Source organism: Hyposmocoma kahamanoa, unplaced genomic scaffold (genome assembly GCF_003589595.1).
Source record: "Hyposmocoma kahamanoa isolate Upper Pololo Valley unplaced genomic scaffold, ASM358959v1 78, whole genome shotgun sequence".
NCBI lineage: Eukaryota > Metazoa > Arthropoda > Insecta > Lepidoptera > Cosmopterigidae > Hyposmocoma > Hyposmocoma kahamanoa.
In genome coordinates, this window is record NW_020653945.1 from 10,469,286 (window position 1) to 10,487,636 (window position 18,351).

The 18,351-nt window shown below is 36.1% G+C and overlaps 1 protein-coding gene across 1 annotated transcript in view; it reads left to right on the forward strand.

Moving 5' to 3' along the window:
* The first annotated feature begins 389 nt into the window (after positions 1-389).
* Positions 390-18,351, forward strand: part of LOC113233001 — an 89,484-nt gene continuing 71,522 nt past the window's right edge. Inside the window, exon 1 of the mRNA XM_026467931.1 lies at positions 390-584. The gene's annotated coding sequence lies outside the window, so the exon portion shown is untranslated. The remainder of the gene's footprint in view (positions 585-18,351) is intronic.

Consider the following 18,351-nt stretch of genomic DNA (forward strand, 5'->3'; position numbering starts at 1 on the left):
TACTTATTCCATATCAATGTGGACACAAATTGTATTGTAACGTTATGGATAGTTAGAGAGGCTTAGGCCAGTACCGATGGCGTTCCCTGATGCCATTTGGAGTTCCGTTGTCTTGTCGCCTAGTTCAGGCGCAAGCTAAGGTTTTGCGAGCGTTAGCGCTGGTAAATTGCACTGTTCAGCTCCGGGCGCTTTATTGAAAATTCGATCTATCTGTTACAGCGAGAAGGGTGTCTAGCGCAGGAGCAATTTGTGCTTTGCGCGCGCGCACGTAAGGTCTGCAGTGCAGTGAGTCCCGTGCCGGCACGAGTCCGTTATCCGGCGTCAGGTTACGGTCGCGTCTATATAAGACCGCGGCGTCTTCTTTACCATTTCATTCCGTTTGAGACGCCTGGCTGACGGTGTGTCTCTCGTCGTAGTTGTAGTGCCGGCGTTCGCGAGCACCTCGTTCATTCCCTTCGCTTTCCGGTCACTCGTTAAGCATCCAGTGCTCGCGCGTTTGTGCTCGGGACACAGTTCAGTTTCGTGAAACTTTTGAACATTAACACGTGCATCAGTTGCTGATAGTGAGCTGACACGGACATCAGGTTTGTACACGTTGTGCTAATTTGTTTTCATTTGCATTTATTATCGTTACTCTAAACTGTTAACTAATATTTAGTATGCTAATTAGTTGCGGTGTACGCGTATTTGGACAGTTGGTTGGTACATTTCCTAATAATAAAGAATTTAGAAAATTTTGGTAGATAACATTGCAAGTCAACGTTTATTGCTCTAGTTGATTTGTTGTAAGTATATAAGGAGAATAGAAAGCTTTTATGCAAGTACACGGCACATCAAGCATGACGGACCCTATTTTACAAAAAAAAAAAAAAAAAATTGTACGAGAACAGTTTACTTACATTATGAATTAAATTAGATTTTCTAGGGGTAACAAAAAGGTGCAAACGTTGTATGATATGCGGGTGTATGCATTCATTACACTAGTTAACATTAGGTAGAAATTAAAATATCATTCGCAAAATTTTATCTTTAACTTTTCGTACATTTTACATATAGCAACGATGACAGATTTGTCCGGAAAGATAAATTCTTTTTCGAATAAAATATTTAATTTTTGACTGAAGCTATTTACGTAGACTTAAAAATTAAATTTGATTTCTTTATATGAGGAATTTATGTATCACGTTAAACTTGCAATTGTTATGGGAAAATACAACATTATAAAATGTCGTTAAATGAAATGAAAGTGCATAGATTTGTTAGGTGACTTAGAATATGCTTCAAGTATCTGTAATAAAATGAATATGCATTGGATCCCTTTGGATAACGAACTTCGTTAAAATGCAAGTTCGATGCATTGAACTTTCTCTTCTGAAGTCGTAAAATTCTTCTTAGCACTTACTCCAGAACGCATGTCTACATAAAAACGGCTAATACGACTAATACATCATAGAGACTTGCACGTTTCTAAATTACAGTCGGAGCCATAAGTTTTATTCGCACGGTTGTGCTATGGCCAATGCAATGGATGCGCCGACGCAAGTTATTGGTACGAAGATGATAGAATGATTGCCATCATTATAGGAGAATTACACGGGGACGAGTCTACTACCATTATATGCATTCGCGTGAGATACCATCCGCTCACCATTGTGGTTTACAGGTTTTTGTTTCCAGCAAATGGACTTCAAATCGTCTATCAAATGAAGTAATTCCCTTTGTTGTAGATTAGTTTTGCGCTTCTGGCGATATTGCTGTACATTGCAATATACATCGCGATTTTGAAGAACAAATCTGAGATTCAAACCTCCAGTACCTAAAATAGAATATACAGCATTCGTTTTGAAATTAAGTGTCAATTGTCTGCTTTCCAATCGTAGACACAATAATATAGCATCTTCAAATATTCCTTAGTAGAAATTGAATATTATGTACACTAAAATACATTTTTTTTACTAAAAAAACCGACTTCAAAAGTTTGTGGAAATACGTTTGACTCAAATCAATTAATGGAAAGTAGGTGAAATCCAATAAACCTGATGTTTTCCCTAATTTGTTATTCTTAGAGGTGGAAAAGTTTCTTCAAATTTAAATAGCACTACTACTAAGGACCTCCATTCCGAAAAAAAACGTTGACATCGTTTCACAAACGTCGGGGTAATCGCGTAACATACAAAAAAATACATTCGAAATGAGAACTTCCTCCTTTTTTTTAATTGACGTGCTACTACTATTTCCTTTTACTAAAAAAAGATTAAATCTGTTTGTATAATAAATATTAAAAAATGCTTACGAAATTTGTCTCAATGATATAAAAGTCAAAGGCGATGAAGAATTCAATTACCTACAGGAATACGATACAAATATACAATGAGTTTGCGATACCTTACTTCCTGCTTTATTATGGTCATTAGCGTCATAGGTTCATCATCCTAACATCTATGGACACTTCTCATACTAAGGTAATCAAACACCGTCAAGAAACATTAGGTTCGTGCACTTCATGCCTAATGGACGTACAGAGATTTATTCACTAAAGGACAAGATGAACTTAAACAAGTATTTTCTCTAAGACACGTCCCAAACTGGTTCTAAGGCGACGTGGTCGTTGCTACAGGATACCTGTGATTAAAAATTTAATAACTTCGACTTTATCTGGTTTAAGGCGTGCGTCAAATCTTGAATATTGACTTCTGTAACTTCTTAAGCTTATGTAGAAAAGAACATTAATTGCTGCTTACTAGAGTTTTAAATTATCCATTTTGCGCTCCTCTAGGCCTTTTTTGGTTTGATGGAACGTAAATCATTCCTAGCTAAGAATGGCAACAGAAGTTGTTAAGTAAAGGCAAACCCTTAGGGCGAACAGCAAGCATCTAGACAGGAAAGGAGTTGGGATTTATGTTATTTTAGTTCTGCTTTATTCGATTTGTGATTTAGTTTTGTGTTGTATTTTGTGTTGAAGCAGAACACAATACAACACAAAACTAAGCGTTTCGCGTGCAATCAATAATTGAAAATTTTAAAGAGATTTCTGTTCTAAGATAATGGGAACTTGAAGATCTATTGTCATATATTAGATTCATATACATATAACAGGGTCTTTCGCAGCAGTAGAGCTCATTGTGAAAGAATCCGTCCAGGGAAGTACTGCCACCTTACCTATTACTGCCGCCAAACAGTAATGTTAGCATTAGTGTGTTCCGGTGAAATTACATGCACACGGAACTTGTCAACTTATGTCTCAGGGTGACGGGCGCAGTGACAGTACCCCCCAGATCTTTGCGATTTAAATCTCTGAGTGGCACTGCAACTGTTATGGACAGGCGTGTAGACGTTACCATCAGGCGCACGACTTGTTCGTCCCGTCACTTGATATAATAAAAAAACATAATCTCAGTACAGAGCACTAAAAAAACCGACCGCAAAAGTTCGTGAACTTACATATATTTGCCAAGTTTATTGAAATCGGTTACCGGAAAGTGCGCGAAATCGGATTCATTCCCTAGTTTGGGAGGACCTAAGAGAGGTCGAATATTTTCTTCAAATTTAAATGGGACCACCACTGAGGTTCGCTTCTTCCAATTAAAAAAATCATCAAAAACGGTTCACAAATTATCGTCTTATCGAGTTAACGAGTTATCGCGTAACAAAAAACATGCAGTTGAATTGAGAATCTCGTTCTTTTTTGAAATCGGTTAAAAAAAGAACACGAAAGAATATATTTTTATTTTTTTTAGATTACGCCGCCGCATTTTAACTAACGTATTTGAACTACGGTACGTATGCTGTTGCTTCACCTGTTAATTAGTAGAATAACTTTACAGCACCTTTCCATTTGTAAAATTCTATATAATAGGTTCATGTGTGACCATACTAACGGAAAGATAAGACAAAAATATTTATAGTCTTTATGCTATCCCATTTTAACTAACGTATTTGAAGCATAGTACGTATCTTGTTACTTCACCTGTTCATTAGTGCAATAACTTTACGGAACCTTTCCATTTGTAAAACTTTATGTATACGTATGTGTGACCAACATACTAACGGAAAGATAACAGAAAAAATATTTTTAGTCTTTATGCTATCGCATTTTAACAAACGTACTTGAAATGCAGTATATATGCTGTAACTTCACCTGTTCTCGGTATTTATTAGTCGAATAAGTTTACAGAACCTTTCCATTCTTAAAACATTACGCATAGCATACTAGTCCGTCAAATGATTTCATATAACAAAGTAGTTTCTTTTTAAGTACAGGACGTTGAAAACAAAGAATAATAATAACTGGACAAGCATAGATCTGCAATAGGCTATTATGAATTATGGTGTCAACGACCTTCCCAGACGACTTTTCTTAAAGTTGTCGACTGAGTTTGGTAGTATGTGCAAAAAAATACGACATGCTGTCCAAGACTCGTTTGTCTGTCACGACTGACTGATTGATAGTTTATTCTAATAGTCAGAAAAGATCATAGTTGAAAGTTTAATTTAGTAAGTGGCAACCAATTTACTCATGACTTGTAAAAAATATGTAATGAAAAAAATAATTGCGGGTACGTAATAGTTTGAATATCTTTCCTTATGTATAATGTAATAATGCTAGACAACCATATCAATTACTTGATCTCAAACAGTACATGTTTTAAACATACGTATTCCATAATGTGTAATATAATATATTCTCACTTCTATGGCTGTTATCTGACATTGAACTGTATTTGTTTTTATGTACAAATAAATTACTTACTCAAACTAGGGAATTCAATGAACTATGAGTACTACCGGGGCACTACCCAGAACATCCAGACCAGAACAGAAAGAAAAGTTCCTACAGGGAGTCGTACCCTGAACCTCATCGTCTAGCGCCCACAGTGCAAACCGTTGGGCAACCGGAGTAATTTCATGAGGACAATTTACATACTTCTGTAACGATGATTGAAAATCATCTCCATGCGACTTACGATAAGAGTGTCCAAAGTTCAAATTATAAAACTCAACGCTCTGTTGACTGTACTACAAATTAACAAACAAATAACGCACACACTCATAGCCCCACACTAGGGAAATCTTGTGTCGCTGTTGAAATGCATACACATGTAGACTACGATTACACTTAAACTCACGAGAGAAATAAATGTAGGCCATGCAAATATTTCTCCCGACCCGAGTATCGAACGCGGGACCTCTGCGTGGCTGAACAGCGTGGTAGCTGTTCGGCCACAGAGACGCTTGTGTTGGCATTGATTAAAAAAGCGATTAAGAAAATTGCGATAATCTTTTATGTTCATTTAATTTTCATTCTATGTTATTATTTACAACAAAAATTACTATAGATTATAAAATAATCGATAACAGATTGTGTTATAACAAAAAAGTGGCAGTGATCAATAGGACTTGTCACAAACTATCGACGCGCAAAAAATACGACTTCTCTGTGGCAAATTGAGAAAGAGCCTTTACATTATTACGCAGGATATGTGGCTAGAGACCAAAATACGCTAGTCGGTTGTTATGATAATCATATGTGTTCGAAGTTGGAGCAACCAGTTGGTTTTTTGCGACAGGTGCAAGCGGCCTTGACCGTGTACGCCCAAATCAGTGTTCGTTCATGTACTTGTTAAGATATGCATGTTCACATTGTATTATGATGGGCGATGGGACGTAACATTGTTGTCAAAATATGGAATTTGTCAGTCTGTAGTATTTCGAATAACATTTTAAAAGACTTGTTTTAATTTATTGAGTGTGATAGTAAGTTTTTTATGGTACCCAGTGACGGGACGAACGAGTCGTGCGCCTGGTGGTAAGCGACACGCCTGTTCATTCATTGCAGTGCCACTCCGAGCTTTGAATCGCAAAGATCTGAGGGGTACTGCAACACTGTGCCCGTCACCCTGAGATATAAGTTGACAAGTCTTATGTGCCTGTAATTTTACCAGCACCCTTACCCTTCAAAATAGGAACGCAGTAATGCTCACATTATTGCTACGGCAGATATAGGTAAGGTGGCAGTAATTTCCCTGGACGAACTCTTTTACAAGGAGCTGTGAAAAGTGCTTTTTATGATACGTATTTATTATTATTGTGATACGTATGTATTTGTTATGATACCACGTGAAAGGACGAACAAGTCATGCACTTATTCGTAAGCGACACGCCTGTCCATAGCAGTTCAGAGTTTTAAATCGCAAAGATCCGAGGGGCACTGACACTCGGCCCATCACTCACATTACTGTTTGGCGGTAAAAATAGGCAAAGTGACACGGTGGCAAGCTGGTAATTCCCTAGACGCACTCAGTTTTTTACGGTAGACCAGTGCAGTAAATGACGATATTATGTTACAGCAAACTGGAAAACAAAACAACTATCGTATGTAATCTTACCCGCACTGTTATTTGGACAATTTTATACCTCACGTTATCAAATTACCTTAGAAATTACTGTACAGCTTTTACCAGTTTCTTAGATAGTCCATAACATTTTCAACATGCCGGGGAGATTTTTCTGTATTATATTTTGATATTTAGGTGAAATAGGGCTTCTACAGGATGTAATAAAAATGTCTGGCCATTCTTCAGCTGGTGATTATACCGTTGATCAAATCAGTCTGTTCTTGCGCTTGCGTAGCGGGCCGTTATCGCAAATCTCTACCACTGATATAATTCAAATACAGATTGTCTTGCCTATCGGTTTTGAAGAACTCACCGAGCGTACTCTTGACCAGCAATAAATATAATTAATGACTCATAATTAAATTATATATGAAAGAAACCAGAAGGTATTACAAAATTCTATAGGTATGTTAAAAAAAATCGAACCTAGTGTTACTTTCGTGTAATTACTATAATACTAATAAAAAACGATATTAGTAGTAAATTAATTAGGTTTTTTTTTACTTCTAAAGGTTTTTTTGTATTAGATTTTGAAATTGAGAATGTTTTTAACAATTATACTCAATTAATTAAGTCTAATAGCTTTTAGTGGTATATTTTATTCTCATCATTACATAAACGCAGAGCATGCCACATTATATTTAATGAGATATATAAATATCTCTCGCCCCTTCTTTAAATAACAGCATCATTAGGAACAGAATAGAATGCATGCGATTTCCGATTCAACATAGGATACTGTGTGGATGCCAGCATAAGTCCAGGAATGCCTAAGGGATTTTAGTTTATCGAATTTAAGTTGAATAGCTTTCTATGTACAATTTCTTTATATCCTTGTCCTGAAAAACGAAGCGTGAAAAAGAAGCATCTTATAAACATTCAGGGTGGGGCTGGCTACTGTAGTGCTTGTATTAATACTGCGTTTTAGGTTTCTTTACGTTTGGATTCCACTTTCTTTTTAACATCAGGTTGAGTGGAGTCATTTACATGACGATGGTTTTCTACAAAAGCGGCCTATCTCAAAAACACTCGCCTTCATCAAAAAGATGGTTAACTTTTTTTTAGTTTTTGTTAACTGGTTGGCTTTAAGTTATAAATAACTGCCACGGTATGGCAAGGTCGCTGGTTCGAGTCGAGTCCTTTGAGAGAATTTCTCTTTGTGTTTGATCTTTGTATTAATAATTAGAAACTTTTTTTTTATTAAAAAACCTCGATCTCAAAAGTTAGCTGCGGCTTCGTTGTATTTGTTACCGTGGTAACAAGATGACTGAAACGCGTGATATGGAAGTTCTCGTCAAAATGAGCAATATGCACCCAAACACAAGGTAGCTGCTGTATGCTCTTGAAGAGTTCCTCTCATCTGTCTGTCATTTCCATCATCAGATCAGCTCACCTAAAGTATCATAATATTTTATTTTCATTGGAATTACATCATGTGCCATGTTTTATTGAAATCTATTAACGGAAAGTTGGTGAAATTCAATAAGCTGGATTAATTCCCTAATTTGCCACACTTAAAGGGAATCTTTTTCGAATTTGAATGAAACCAATATGTAGGTACCCCTTTTCCAACAAAAAAATAAATTATCGAAATCAGACCACAAATATCGGAGTAATCGCGTAACATACACAAAAAACAGTCGAATTAAGAACATCCTCATTTTTCAAGTCGGCTAAAACTACAGACGCGTATCTGGTGCAAAAAATCGATGAATCGTATACCGCCCCAATGTTGTCACGTTGCCAATTGTAAGTTAAGTTATTGTAAAGTAACCTGCCTTCTTGCTAATGATCAACCTCCTCTAGGTTAGGTCTAATAGTGCCAGAGAAGGATAAGGACACTTAACTATTTGTAAATATTATATTTTTCAACATGTGAAGCTTAAGTAGAGTAGTTGTTTTTGAGGTTATTTTTTTCCGACACCTTAAAACTTTTTATGTCTTGTGATGTGACGAACAAATCTTGCGCTTGAGGGTACCCGACACGCCTGTCTAAAGCAGCTGCAGTCAGAGCTTTATATCGCAAAGATCTAAGAAGCATTGCCACTGCGCCCGGTACCCTAAGACATAAGTTGACAAGTCCTATGTGCCTGTAATTTCGCCAGCACTCTTACCCTTCGCAAGCGGAACGCAGCAATGCTTACACTACTGCTTGGCAGCAGAAATAGGTAAGATGGCAGTACTTCCCTGGACGAAATCTTTTTCAATGAGTTCTACTGCTTCTACCTACATTTTAAAGAGATTATTATGAAATCACAAATACTTAAACGTCACGGAATCCTTTATTTCCGAGGTAGATTTTTAATAACAAATTATTCATAAAGATTAATGACCTATACGGTTTCTTCATTGAATCACTTTGATTGATCGATGGGACTATGCGAATTCCTGTCGGCTCGTTCTCGGCCTGTCATAATACTTACCACCTAACTCGGCTGCTGGTTTTTTCGAGATTTATTATTAAACATTTTTTTAAATTTATGGGATATAGATTCTACAAAGAAAAAAAGCTGCTATAGAGCAGTTTCTGGAGGGCAATGTTCTCTCTATAATATTTAAACGTTTTGCTAAATTCCAAATTATCATTTCTAAGCTTATTACATCGAGTATATAACCAGAAACGGAGACAATCCATACCTGGCAACCAGCCAGTCAAATGGGACTGATATTACTTATAAATATCTCTTTTTTTATAATATCAAGTGACGGGAATGACAAGTCGTGCGCCTGATGGTAAGCGACATGCCTATCCATAACATTTGCAGTACGACTCAGAGTTTTAAATCATCTAGATCTAAGTGGCACTGTCATTACGCCCGACACCTGAGACACAAGTTGACTAGTGATTATGTGATTCTGAATCGCATACATTTGTTATTTAAAATCGGGCCATCACGGTTGACATCGTCTGATAATTAACTGGAATCATGGGACCTGTAATGGGTTCGGGCCCTTTGGCCCGAAACATTGGTTTGTTCCAAAAAACGATTACACGAAACGATACACGATTTAAACCCGAAAAAATAGATTAATTTTGTAAACAATTTTATGTTTAAAAAAATAAGCTGACGGCAGTGATCTAAACTATTGCTATTACTTTTTTACTACGGTATGACATTTAAATTAATTCCAAAATATTTTAAAATAGAAAATTATATTCGTCTTCGTCCTCTGAAGGCTTGTAAAGGCAATTTTAGCACTTGTATAACTTGTGTAACGCATAGTGATCGCCATAATTGCACTCTTCGGATGAAGCCTTCGCATAATCATGACAGAACTTCACTTACAGGTAAGTTCTTTAAATTATCAACTACCAGCTGGTGCCTGCGACTTTGTCTCCTTAGTATAACTACTTCGAGTAGCCTATTGTATTGCTTACTTGAGAAATTATTGATAAAATCTTTCATCCCCTATTTCAACCACTTTAAGAATTATTTTTGTGATAAAAGGCAGCCTATGTCCACAAGGAAACACAGGTCCCATCTATCTCTACATCAAAATTCATCAAAATTGGTTCAGCAGTTTAGGCGTGAAAACGTAATAGAGTTACTTTCGCATTTATAACATTAGTTTGGACGAATAATGTACCTATATATCAACATCAAGATAAATAAATGAACAAATAATACTTGAATATTTATTACTTCCTGTATAATATATGTATTCCAAATCTCTAAATTCCAAAATCTCGATTCCAATAAATAAAAAATACATTACATGAATGTCGTCTAATTTATTGTTTTACAATTTAAAAACAAAGTCAAAAAATTTTTAAATATTTATTAACACTGTGAAACATGTATATTTTAATGATTTTATTTTTGATGCAAATTGATAAGATGTAAAATGATTCACGACTCCACAGTTTAGACAAAGAAATGACAGATATGGAGTTGTTTATTTGTAATTTAATTATAAAAAATAAATAAAAGAAAAAACAATCGAGTTCTTTCATTTTAATACACTTATTTTAAGTAGAAGCTTTAAGCAATAGTGTAAATGAGAATAAATTCATCATCTAAACATGTCAAGAACAAATAAATTCAGCTCCCTATAAAAATCTGTCCAAATACATAATTCTGATAAAGCGTGCACTTTTTTATTTTCTTTCGTGCATTTTAAATCTGTGTTTCATATCTTTTTTATATATCTTACGTTTGTCCAGAGTCTCATGTGATGGAAAGTGAAGATGGTGTGCACTTACCAGGAAGACCTGTTCATTTTGACTTACAAAATATCTATCGTATTTGTTCGGGTAATACAAAACGATAAAAAATCTATAGAAACAATACGTTGCATACAATTCGATGCATAAATGTTTGTTATTATGATTGTGATGATCAGCTGACAAATAGTGAGATACATCTCTGTTTGTCTTTATAATACTCCTAAGTCGCTTCAAACTGAAAAGGTGTTGTTCAAATTCAAGGTTACGTACGTATTTCAGCTGATTACGGTACATAGTTGATTATGTTTATCTAGTCAAGTGGATAAACATAATCTAAAAAGAAGTGGACGGAAGTGTACATCCCATTCACTCAAATATCTATACTTTTAAATTACAACTCTTCACCGGTTCACTACAATTGACGGTCAAGGTAGTCGTGTCAAGATTTCTAAGTCCGATAGCGGCTAATATAGCCAAGTACATTCGTGGATGTAATTGCCGCATGCACCAAGCGCGTACATAAGGCCCCACTACTTTCCCCCGACCCAGTGCCCTCTCTGCGCCGGCGCAGCCGACCCACAATCCTCTTACAATTCCGTAATGTCTCGCATTTTATTTGATTTTTGCCGTGCCTCATTACACCTCTCACATACAGTTATATCTATGCGTGTATCTAATAATATAATAATACCTACATTGTTGGAAGGTATTGATTATTGTACAGGTTTTAAGCGAGCACTATTCTATTGATAGAATTTATTTGATGATAAGAAGTAACAGTGACCCGATTATTTCTGGCAGGTGCTTTCGATAATGATTCTTATCGAAAATTATCCATCAAAATACTTTCATCTCCGTAAACGACGATATAATATTACAGTGATACAGTTTTGGTAACATACGTACCAACCCATTAACTGTGGCACCCCTGACGTAACAGGGCCATATCTGCAAAATGACAACTTTTTAGGAGACAGATTTAAGGATTTTACGAACGAAATTAATCGACAGTTATAATATTTCACATGTACATAATTTGTTTCATGAATTTCTACTATTTTTATGACCTTCATGTGATGAAAGCACTTTTGTCGTATAATCACTTATAGCCTTATTATACCAAGGGTTATGATATATGACTCGATTATCAGTTTCTTTCTCTTTATAAAAGCGGATTTTGTTTGAACTATCCCTTTTCTTCGACGAGTGTTTATTGCGACAACCATTTAGAAGTAAAATTGAGCAAAGAATTTGCGTTGCGCAGATATATTACATGGTTACTGTGGCAATGGCGCCTCGCGTGGTCTTGCGCCGCTCCATCGAATGTGATCTAATAACCATGTAATTCAATCGCGCTTCGATCGTCAGCCTCTCGGCATCGCCGCTTTAAAAGAATTATATATTCCGGCAAGAGATAAAAGATGTGCATGAGGCGTGCGCTACGACTAAAAGATTGCAGAAGGCGATTTGATAAGTGCAAAACATGCAAAAGAACGCAAAAATTTCTACCGTACATGGAATTTCTTTTAGATGGCCGAAATAGATACATATAATTACATAAATATGTCAACGAAATATAAGTTTTGGGTTTCAGAATAATAAATATTTCAATGTAATATTAATAAATAAATAATTTATCTGTGCTATTGTATCCACATGTACTATTCAAGTGTATGATCAGGTCAATGCATTAAATTATAGGCTCTGACGTTTGTTCTGTCAGTAGCAGAAGTTTCAATCAATTTCTCCGTTATTGCTTCGCTCGTTAAAATGAAATATATTGCTTAGGAATTAATTTGATTGAAACAAATACATGTTTGATAAATGCGCCGGTCAGTATTAGAACCTGCTATACAGGCCTTGATAGGCGTCTTCCTCCACAAACTAGGTACACGGGTTAACATTGCATCTGTTTTGTTAACTGTTTTCGCTATCGTCACGTCTGCGTGAAGAAGCGCTGAGAACTTATCGTTTGCATCTTGCTCCAAAGCCGCGACTTGTTTATACGGTGAACAGTTAGACGAAATTTTTAACATTCCGCACGATTCAGCTCTGGACAAGATGAGTGCGTCCAAAAATGCATAGTGTTGTGGGCGTGTTTGGAGAATACGCTATAAAGTTGCTTTTTGTACAGACCAGTATTTTACTGGGTTCGTAACGGTTATTTCGTTTGACAAAAACGACACGAATGTAACTTTCACTGACAGTTGGATCACGTAGCTAGGTGGAGGAGACATTAGTGGTGTATTGAGGCGTATAATGGATTTACCACAGGCAGGTCCAGGCCGTATGAGCGCAAGCGCGGCGGTTACACGTCGTTGTTGCGGAGCGGGCGTAAGCACAAACGACCCACTAAGATGATGAATAAGCGAGAAAGTTAGCAGTCCGTGTATTGATAGTTGTATTTCCGGTGGAGCAATAAACGTTATGGGCTCGTAAATTCATTCGTAAAAGAAAGATGGTTTAACTATGCGAACTGATTTAATGGCTTGCGGCTAATCTTTGATATTATAGAAGCTGGCGTGGCTTAAAAAGTTTGTTTATTGTGGAAATCAGTGACACAGTCGACTCTATAATTGTTCTTTTTATCTGCTGAGCAGATTAGCACTGTATTGATTTCAATGTATGTAGAGTAGTGTGACGCTCACACGGGCATCTCCGTGCAGTGTTCAGTGGCGCGCGGCTTGAGAACCGTGCCGGTGCGTACGATCGCGCCACCCTCTTCAGTGCTCTAGCAACGACCTAAATCCTGCGCCTGCGACAGTGCGCGGTGACGGAGCATGACGGCCACGGCCGCGCGGTGCGACTGACCGAGACATTGTCGCTAAATGTCTCCTTACATTGGCTGTGAAGTACTATATCGTTTTATGAGCTGTTATTTTTTGTATCTTTTTTTTCAACATAATCTTACTTTGATCACTTTTTAGCGACTGGGCACTCTCTTAATAGGATTGGACACTAAAAATAGCACAAATTTTATTTCTATTCTCAGATAAGAAATTCAATAAGTTAATTATTTCAAGATAACCCTGTTCACAACCACTTCTGTTACGCTTTTGATCACGTTCTTAGTATATAATAGAATATCATACATCTCTAAACTACATCAACAGTTCCACTGCTTGATTACGTTACAATGTTTCATATATTTTTTCAAATCTTATATCTATAACTAAACTAAAGAATTGAGACATGTTCATAGCGCCATTAACATCTCAATCTTTTTAATGATGTAACGAGTAATAGGTGTGTTTGTTTTGTTTCAAATGTAAATGGACTGGAACCGACGACACCCGTTATAGTTATGTCTTGAGATACGGCGTCAACCTAACCAATTATTAGCAATGGATCATTCCCAAGTTCTTTTCCATAGAGTTCTGATTTCCATTACAAAGAGCACTCGTAAGCTTAGTACATTTGCATTTAAACGTGACCCTTATGTTTCTACGTCTTTTTGCCACTTAAATTATAATTGGCATTACAATGGCGTTCTAGATACCCAACCAATAGTAATATTGAGATAATTCGTCTAGTTTCGTGCGAAAATGAGAATACAATTTCGTCACAACTGTGATTTTAAAAATGCATGTTTAATTTGCAGTTCTAATGTGAAATATTATATACAAACAAAATATTTTTACTACACCATTAACCAGTATTGCAACTGATTGTAGATTAAGAGATCAAATTTGAAAAGACTTTATATCATTTTTACTATGGGTATGTTTTGACGTCGGATCTGCAGTTAGGAACTGCGGTTGTACCGGGGTTGCACTAGTAAATCGTATAATCTCAGCCTGCGTTGATTCGAGTCGAGTTTAGTTTTTATTACGTAATAATTTGTGACGAGTCGTGAGCACCGGTCGGCGACCCTTCCCTGCCCCCTTTGATCGAGATCGCCTCGTTGCGCTCGCGCGTCCTTAAGGAATACTAGAACTGATTCTATTCCTGTATGTTATAATTTACGATGCGATTTTATTTATAAAATCAACATAAGAATTCTATGGGAACATTAATTACTTGTTTCTCACGAAGACTTTTCTACGTTTTATTATCAAATGCATGCGAATAAACGATAATTATTATTTTTTAAATTGTAATAAATTTCCATGTAACATATGGAAATTGGCATATAATTGTATAAACGTGTTTCGTGAATTTTGTTAGTAGGTAGATATGGAAGTCTATCTAAAAAAACATGATTGAAATTGTGAGGAATTAGAACGTGCAAATTCATGTTCGTAGTTGTGACCAAGGTATTGGAATTTCTAGGAAATTTAATATACAGAAAATTGGCTACTTTATTTCGCTAATACGTGAGATTTAAGCGTGAAAGTTAACTATCGCACTTTCTATAACTGTGTTAAGAGGCAATCAAACGAAGAAGAAATTGCGGGATTTCGATAGAGAGTGTTGTTATCATGTGCGAGTAATGGCTATGGAGGTATGCTACGACGCTACGTGAATTACGAGCAAGGGTTAGACATCAACGAGTGAGTTGCTACGGGTAGCGTTTTCTTTAACACCTGTGCAGAAGTTGTGATGTAAATTAGACAATTGAGATAGTTACATATTATTTGTTCTACCTTCTATCATGAGTTTTCAAGAGATAATAGTCAGCAATAAGATCGCCCGTTGTATATTTTTTGTTTTGGTTTTTAAGTGTTAAGGCTTTTTATCTAGAATATACAATATTTGTATTGTATTGTAGTAAGTATTAGAGTAGGAACTTGATAATTATGTTGTGAATAGTGTGACAACCAAATAGTATTTTAACAATGTATGATTGGAAATGAAAGTATTTTGCCGGATCTAAATCGCGAATATTTGTTTTTCCCAAACGAACCAATGTGGCGGGTCACGACTGACTGAGATGGTAAAGTCATCAACTAATTATGTCTAATATTAATGCAAATCACCCATTTCTGAAATATATCTAGTTGCAATAGCTATTAATTTAAATACCTTAATATCAATTTAACAAAGTACATTCCAATTTACACTACATACGAATTACAAAATAATTTATTTAAAAATGATATAAATTTTTTTTAATAATTTGTTGAGTAATAGAAAACTAAAAATAAATGAAAAAAAATTATACTGCAGTCATGTCCGCTTTGAGATTTTTTGTAAGTAGAATTACTGTATCCCAAACCATCTCTTCTGTTAAAATTACGATGTTCTTAATTCAAAGCCTATCGTAGCAACCTGGGAAGAAAATAGACTTCTTTTGCAAGGACCTGGGGTTTTAGAAACTTAATTTGAATTTATAGGTTTATCCATGACATATTCGTCGACTATCGACTTTTTGCGCGACTGACGGTGCTTGAATAAACGATTGATAACAATCAGTCTTACTTCAGTGTGTTTAATTCAAATAGGCCTTAAAATGTTTTATAATTTTATCTCTGGTCGTTACTGTTACCAATAATACTAATATTTATCTCGTATAGTTTATGATATTTCATCAATGAATTTATAGAATAGCGTCCTGTATCAGAAAAAAACCTAATTCATGGAAGGTGGTTTAAACAATCTGAATTAAAAGCGATAAATCGAATATCCGCCCAATGTCATCAATTGAAAAAAAAAAAAAAAAAATATGTCACGATTTTATTTCGACTAGGGTCACTATTCTGAAAAAATACCGATACATCATCATGCGTAATTAAATTGGATAAATAATGTTTCAGTTTTTGTTATTTTTTCGTTGAGCTAAACAGTTTTTTCTCTTTGCAGTTTTCGAAGTTTATTTGCCCTTATGACACCTGAGTGCATTAAGGCATCAATATTAATAGTTCAATGATAAGTAACACGAGATCCTCAACGGAAGAACAAATAGGTATCTTCTGTGCAAGCACGATCTATCGTCGGCTCTATTTCAACATAACAGTCTTGACTGTGGTCAAGAGAGAACATAAACTTTATAAAAAGTTAATATTCAAGCTGGAGGCTCAGCGGCCTAAAGCTCTCAATCTTTTTTGTTCCGGCGTTTAATTTGACAAAAAAGCGTTCACGAGGAAAATAATGCTGATCAATCTGAATCCCGTTTTACTTTACTTTTTTTTTAAATAAAAATGAATCTCGTTTAACCCACTGTTAGCAATTGTGTTACATACCTATCCAGGTACGTCTAATTTGCAATTATAGGCGTAAAATTTGGTATAATGGCGTATCGAGGCGTATCGCCAGTTGTTTGCGAAAAGAATGCTAACGGACCACTTCCATGTTGGTTTCGGCGGTTTGTCCGTCTACCGCTCGGCTGATAGAGATAGCGGAGAGAAAAAACGCAGTATCATGGCAATAATCGCACTATTCTCAGATTAAGTCGGTCAAGCTCATGTGACTAAGACGTACCACCGTCATATCTATCTGTTCAATATGTATTTTGGAGATTCAGTAATGTTTCGAATACAACTTTAGTTTAAGCGACCTTGTTGTAACAACCGACATATTAATAGCACAAGTAATATACTATCAAGTTTGTATTTTATTGAATATTATGATGTTTTTATTGCCGCGATATTCATTTATTTTTCGTGAAAATACTACACTAGTTTGTTATTATTGTCGATATAAAGATCAAAGAAAAACAAAGATCCTTCTATCTGGACGCGAAGCAGCGTCTGTTGCCTGTTGACGAATCGAACCAGCAGATATAATGTCAAGTCCCCTTCAGAGCTTATCACTCAGGGCGCTAGGTGAAGGGCTCCGAGATTCGATCCCCTGAAGATCAATTTATGAGAAGAATTGGCTCTATTCTAGATGTTCTTGGTAGCACCTGCGGTGTTAATTCATTACTGTAGTACAGGGTATTTCCTGGCTGAAGACGAGGTAATTGGCGTGACCCTCTGGGACACGGCACAGACGTTTTAGTAACAGCAGAGCTTCTTTTGAAAGAGTTCGTCCGGAGAAATATTGCCACCTTACCTAGGTATTTCTGCCGCCAAGCTGTAATGTGAGCATTACTGCGTTCCGGTTCTGAAGGTTAAGGGTGCTGGTGAAATTACAGGCACATAGGACTTGTCAACTTATGTCTCACGTTGACGGGCCCAGTGGCAGTGCCCCTTAGATCTTCGTGATTTAAAGCTCTGAGTGGCACTGCAGTGGTGCACCGTTATGGATAGGTGAGTCGCTTACCACCAGGCCCACGACTTGTGCGTCCCTTTACTTGGTATCACTGGTATCATAAAAAATGTCTTGCTATTTTCTATCATTTGCCTATAATACTAAGTTATACGGTAAGTACGTTTTAGAAGTCCTTATAAACTTTCAAGAAGCTCTTGCATGATTATCTTGCATTATGTATTCCGGGAACGGAGGTTTAATAAAAAACATTTCAAAGCGGCGACATTCGTTCCTACCGCGTTATAACTGTTTTTAAGGTCATGTAAAAGTGTTTTTATTAAGATATCATCGTAATGCGGCAGTACAGTTTATGGCCTCATATATACACGATGGTTGGACCCTCCAAATGCATAGCAATGTAAGATAATATTTTGTTTTAGCATTCAATGGAAGCCACACAGTCGTAAATGCGTATCACGAACTCTTCATCATACAAACGTATACTTATCATAATTACATTAATTTCTATTTCATGAAATTCGTCCCTGTATTTGGAGGTATAAATAAACATAACCGCAAAACAACCCGTTATAAAAGGCAGAAAAAATTACGTTTGCGAAAAATTACAATACATTTTAACTTGCATCGCTTTCATCGCATTTTATTAAAGATGTTCCCACGGATTAATGAAACAAACGCGCCTATGTACAGTGTTTT